We start from the raw sequence: 6,659 nt of genomic DNA on the forward strand, positions 1-6,659 counted from the left end.
GCATCAAATTGTTCTGGTATTCTCGATTTTAATGTTACAAATTTTATCAGCATACATGTACGATACATTGAATTCAGAGTTTTGTACTTCAATTTTGTACCAATACTCAAACTACTTACAGGTATATCTGGTAATTAGTATGGCATTAAAGTCTCGGGAAGCCTTCAGAAAATATGTGTTAATACTGATCATGTTAAAAATTGTGTCATCTGTTTTCACCTAAAACTCTTTTTCAAAGGTGAAATACGGATGTTTTGATGATTATATTATTGTCTGCAAAAGGTTGTGACCAGCTTACCTGTAGTTCTTCACTAAGGGAGGTGCCAGAAATGATCACGAGGGAAGGGGTGGGGAGGCAGGTTTGTTGCTTACCCACAACCCACAAGATAAAATATTATTTAGACCATACCAGTGAATCCATCAGATATAAAATAATAATTACATTGCCTCCCGCCTTCCTAGATCCAGCCAGTGCACCACGACTGGTACATCAAAAGCCATGGTATGTGCTATCCTGTCTATGGGATGGTGCATATAAAAGTTCCCTTGCTGCTAATCGAAAAGAGTAGCCTATGAAGTGGCAACAGCAGGTTATCTCCCTCAATATCTGTGTGGTCCTTAACCATATGTCTGACATCATATAATCGTAAATAAAATGTGTTGAGTGCGTCGTCAAACATTTCTTTCCTTCCAGCCTTCCTGAAATTATCACTTCTGAAACATCTTTAAAATTGGTATCTTCCTTTGAAAATGTTTTGCTGAAAACTTCATTTGATAGTGACTGTGTTTGGTAGAAAAAACCAAACACGTTTGAAGTAAAAATGTACATAAACAATGTAATAATTTAGGTTTTCATAAATTAAACTGTTCTATTTTATTTTGAGCTTTTGTAAAGTTGGATTTATTTTCACTTTTGTTCTCAACGTTCTTTTTTGTTATGTTTACTTATTTCAAAATAAATTATTATATAATTTTTGTTGAATTCTGAATCTACATTGTAGTGTGCCAGGAGATGTTTTCAGTCAACGAGTTTGAAAATTATACACTGTGATAGATCTGTTTTTGTTTGTTTCTGTTTGTGTTTTTCCCCCTACTTGATGACGTCACATCAATTTTGCATTAAAATACTGACATAACATGGGTCCAAGAGAAGACTACTTTTAACATTGTTTCCACATTAAATCGGACTGATAATAGAAATAAGGAATTTATATGACTGCTTTTAATTTTGCACATTCTCTGAAAATTATAATAACTTGTACGTAAAGGTTTGCTGGTGAAAACGAGTGTTCAATCTTCTTTGGTCTGTAGGCACTGAATTTGGGGATGTTTTCTTTTTATTATTTCACTGGAATCATAAAAAATTATATACATGTAATAGAGGTACTATTCACTCTAATAATCTTATGCTTCTGACCCAAAATCTGGATTTTGTGGAAGCACGGAATTATGATAAATTTGCAGCCTGTTCAGCATACCTCATGATATTCTCAGTGCAATGTGTTGCCAACAGATCCCTTACTGCCGATTTTGTTTTTCTTTGCTTCTTATTTTATTTATTTATACCGCGACAACTATACTGTGTATATCATGAAGAAAAAAATAAAGACGATCAAATCAAAAGTCTTCATGTAGGGTTTAAGCTGACATTCACCAAATTGCCAAATGTAATTAAAATTTAATTTTGCAAATGTACACTGTATGTCCTTAGCAATTGAACAAAAAAATAGAATTTCAAAATGAAATAATTATAAAATGCCCTTAAAATTTCTTACATTACGTTTGGTTAACTGAAACTTAAATATGGATTCATTTTCTAAAAACAAATTTCCCAAATTTCTATCAATATTAATTTTATGGTGGTTTTGAAACCAATCTGTTACTCAAACCTGACACAGGAATGAAATCATCTTTCCCATTTTCAAATGCAGGAATATTATTCACCATAGCATGATGTCATGTACTTTAATGTTCTCTTTTGAAATTTATGGAAAATACAAATATTTGTACATGCACCGGTATGTATTTTAATTTATTATCCACATAGTTCAAGATATTCAGAGAAATATAACCAGTATGACCTATGTGTGTCATAACAATTTCACATGCACAACGAATGACATAATTTTGTGAAGCGATGTCATAACTTAATGCGGCTTCCATGGTGTAAACACTTATCAAAATGATGTCATTTCGTAGTCTCGTTTTAGTAACCTTTGAAACATTTTGACATGGTCCAAGCTTGTTATTCGTAAAAATAATATTTTGGATAATGTGGATAATGAAGAAATTATTACACTCGCGTATGAATCGTACTGATTTTACGAAACAAAGTGTCAGGATTCATGTATTACCCTTGCTCTCACTTGGGCAATACAATAATCCTGACAGTCATTTCATAAAATCAGTATGACACACAAGCTCGTATAATAATCTCTATTACCCATCCAAACATATTAAATAATATGAAAGCTAAATATCATGATACATGTACCGGTAGTGCGTTATCCAAAGATCTTCAATTCGTGTAGATTAGTACAACCTTTTGACCTGCATTGAGCAATATCCTTTCTGAATTAACCACTGCCATATTCTTTTAAATCTAGATTAGTATATTTTAATCTGGACTGTATTAAACAGTCACCGGCCTTGGTGGTGTCGTGGTTAAGCCATTGGACATAAGGCTGGTAAGGTACAGGGTTTGCAGCCTGGAACCGGCTCTCACCCAGAGCGAGTTTTAACAACTCAATGGGTAGGTGAAAGACCACTACACCATCTTCCCTCTTACTATTAACAACTAACAATTAACCCATTGTCCTGGACAGACATCCCAGATAGCTGAGGTGTGTGCCCAGGACATCGTGCTTGAACCTTAATTGGATATAAGCACGAAAATATGTTGAAATGAAATTAAACAGTCATTTCAATTTAACAGCCGCCTCCGTATTCTAATCTATGATTATTACATTTTAACATGTATTGAGCAGTCGCCTGTCCTAAACAGCCACCTTTAGTTACTATCATCTGTGACTGTTAAATACAAGTTTGACAGTTTCCATTTAGGCTGACTTGTACTTGGTATACATTGTAGACTTATGCTAGGTTCAGACTATCAACTGCCATGACAGAGTTGGCCAACTTTCTGCTCTCACGACTTCTACGAGTGTCCAGTTGCTAGTCTGAGCACTCTACAACTCGACGTCGGTGGGCCCATTGGACTATTTCTCGCTCCAGCCAGTGCACCATGGCTGGTATATCAAAGGCCATGGTATGTGCTATCCTGTCTGTGGGATGGTGCATATAAAAGATCCCTTGCTCTTAATCGAAAAGAGTAGCCGATGAAGTGGCGACAGTGGGTTTCCTCTCTCAATATCTGTGTGGTCCTTAATCGTATGCCCGACGCCATATAACCATAAATAAAATGTGTTGAATGCGTCGTTAAATAAAACATTTCTTTCTTTTTACAACTGTCCATTTACTAGTGTGAGCACTTTTACAACTTAGTTTTTATTGTATACAACTTCTGTGACCAATTAGTTGTTAATCTGAGCACACCTGTCATAAGTTGGGGGTGGGGGGGGTGGAGGGATATTACAATGCAACCGTCCAGTTGGCCAACTCCATCATGACAGTTAATAGTCTAAGCCTAGCATTAACACATACACAGGATTTTTATTTTATTTAGAACAATTACTGCAATATGTTTTTCACCTTTAAACTATTTGATAGTTTAAAGAGTGCCGGGACTGTATTTAATTATGAAATCAGGTTGTGGTTGGTATTGACTTGGTCCAACACATATACAGTGAAACCCCTCTAAACCGGACACCCTTGTGACCAAGAGAAATGTCCAGTTTTAAGAGGGGTCTGGTTTAGAGAGGTTAAGTGCTGTCCTGGTTTTTAAAAAGGGACTGTAAAACGTCCTGTTTTGAGGGAATTCCGGTTTACAGATGGTCAGATCTTGAGAAGTTTCACCATACATTCTTTTTTTTTTCTTTTTTTTTATATATTAGAACAGTTATTTCTATATCTTTTTCACCTTTATATAAACTATTTGATAGTTTAAAGACATGTATAAAATAAAATAGTACAGTGACTGTCTTTAATTTATGAGATCCATTTGAAGCATTATAATAATAAATTTGTATTTTGATGCTGATAAATGCTCCTTATATAAATGGTTATTATTTTTGTGCTTTTGTTTTAAATAACATTCTCATGCATACATGTATATACATGTATATAGGGATGAATTGATGAAGCCTGTTTTCTTAAACGCAGGTGTTTAAGCATAGTAAATGTATGTACATGTACATGTTATTACACGAGTGTAAGTCTAAAACAGGTGTTTAAGCACTGTAAATGTATGTACATGTACATGTAGTTACACGAGTGTAAGTCTAAAACAGGTGTTTAAGCACTGTAAATGTATGTAGTTACACGAGTGTAAGTCTAAAATAGGTGTTTAAGCACTGTAAATGTATGTAGTTACACGTGTGGAAGTCTAAAACAGGTGTTTGAGCACTGTAAATGTATGTAGTTACACGAGTATAAGTCTAAAACAGGTGTTTAAGCACTGTAAATGTATGTCGTTAGACGCGTGAAAGTCTAAAACAGGTGTTTAAGCACTGTAAATGTATGTTGTTACACGAGTGTAAGTCTAAAACAGGTGTTTAAGCACTGTAAATGTATGTCGTTACACGAGTGTAAGTCTAAAACAGGTGTTTAAGCACTGTAAATGTATGTAGTTACACGAGTGTAAGTCTAAAACAGGTGTTTAAGCACTGTAAATGTATGTCGTTACACGCGTGTAAGTCTAAAACAGACTTTGTAAATTCAGCCCGTAATTTTTATATATATGATAATATGTAAAAAAACAAACAATTAAATGACAGAAGTAGTAAGTAACTATAGTAAGTTAAATTGTTTTATTCTTATATCTACTTACAAAGAATCTTTCTTCAAACTAGTCCTACATCATGTAATTATTTATGAATATATTCAGATTGTTTAAAAAAAGGTGTTTTTGTTTTCTTTAGCCCAGGGGCGTAGTGTGATTTGGACGGGGGGGGGGGGGGGGGGGGGTTTTCGAATATGACCAAATGGACACTTTTTTCTCCTTTTTTGTACCACCAGAAACTCCATATGTATAAACCTGTATATTTTAATTCTGAAACGGACCATGTGCTTTAGTGGGGTGGGGGTGGGTGGGGTAGGGACTGAACCCCCGAACCCCCCTAGCCTATGTCCCTGTAGCCATACATGTTACACAGGGTTTCTGCCAGAGGGTAAAATGGGTATAGCACCATACTCAAATTTGTTTGCAGATTTTTTTTTTTAAGTTAACCTTTTGACAAAATTAATGACTCTTATCATTACTGTATGATTTTCTTAACCCTAACCCTAACCCAATTTTTGTTTCTGGGGGAAGTCCCCCATACCCTCTGTCGACTGGTTGCATTCAGCAAGAATTCAATTCCATATAGCGACATACCCAAACATTTCTTTCTGGCAGAAACACTGATGTATGTTTTTAGGGTGAAATACATGCCAGAGCTAGGTGTGATGGATTTTAAAATGGATCGCCCCATGTGAACCCACTGTGTTTTCCCTTCCATCCAGTGAGTGGTTTATCAAAGTTAAAGTTTGTTTTCTTTAACGACACCACTAGAGGACATTGATAATTAAGAATTAAAGTTTGTTTTCTTTAACGACACCACTAGAGCACATTGATTAATGAATAGTGAAAGTTTGTTTTAACGACACCACTAGAACACATTGATTAATTAATCATTGGCTATTGGATGTCAAACATTTGGTAATTTTGACATTTAGTCTTAGAGAAGAAACCTGCTACATTTTTCCATTAGTAGCAAGGGATCTTTTATGTCACCATCCCACAGATGGGATAGCACATACCACAACCTTTGATATACCAGTCGTGGTGCACTGGCTGGAATAAGAAATAGCCCAGTGGGACCACCGATGGGAATTGGTCCCAGACCGATAGCGTTTTACCACTGGGCTATGTCGTGACTGAATCTCGCCCCGAATGACACCATTAGAGCCCTGATTAATTAAGCATTGGCTACATGGCAAATATTTGGTAATCCTAACATGTAGTCTTTGGAGGAAACCCACTGCATTTTTTCAATATCAGCAAAAGTTGTTTTATGTGTACTTTCCCACAGACAGGACAGCACATACCATGGCCTTTGAAGAAAACCCAACCAGTTAATTGGCCCATCAGTGGGATTCAATCCATCAACCTAAGCACCTCAGGTGAGCTCTCTACTGACTTGAGTTAGATCTTGTTACCATTGGTTTATTAAAGGCTGTGGTATGTGCTGTCGTCTTTGGAAAAGAGAGTACAAAAGATCCCTTATTTTTATTTTCTATTATTTAGCCTCTTTTGTAATAGCAGGTTTCCTCTTTCATCTACTGGTTGGTAACCACCATCATCCCATCAACCACTGCCCTTTCACTGGTACATTTAAGCTCAATATCTCAAGGCTTTCTAAAAAAAAAACAAGCAGAAAACTAAATGAGGGACATACAGATGGACAGACAGGACGGAGATGAAACCTATAGTCCCCTCCCGCTGGAACAGTGGGGGACTACGGTAATAACTGTATGTTAGACACTAAATATTTTTTAAA

Source organism: Gigantopelta aegis, chromosome 2, assembly GCF_016097555.1.
Source record: "Gigantopelta aegis isolate Gae_Host chromosome 2, Gae_host_genome, whole genome shotgun sequence".
In the NCBI taxonomy this organism is placed as follows: Eukaryota; Metazoa; Mollusca; class Gastropoda; order Neomphalida; family Peltospiridae; genus Gigantopelta; species Gigantopelta aegis.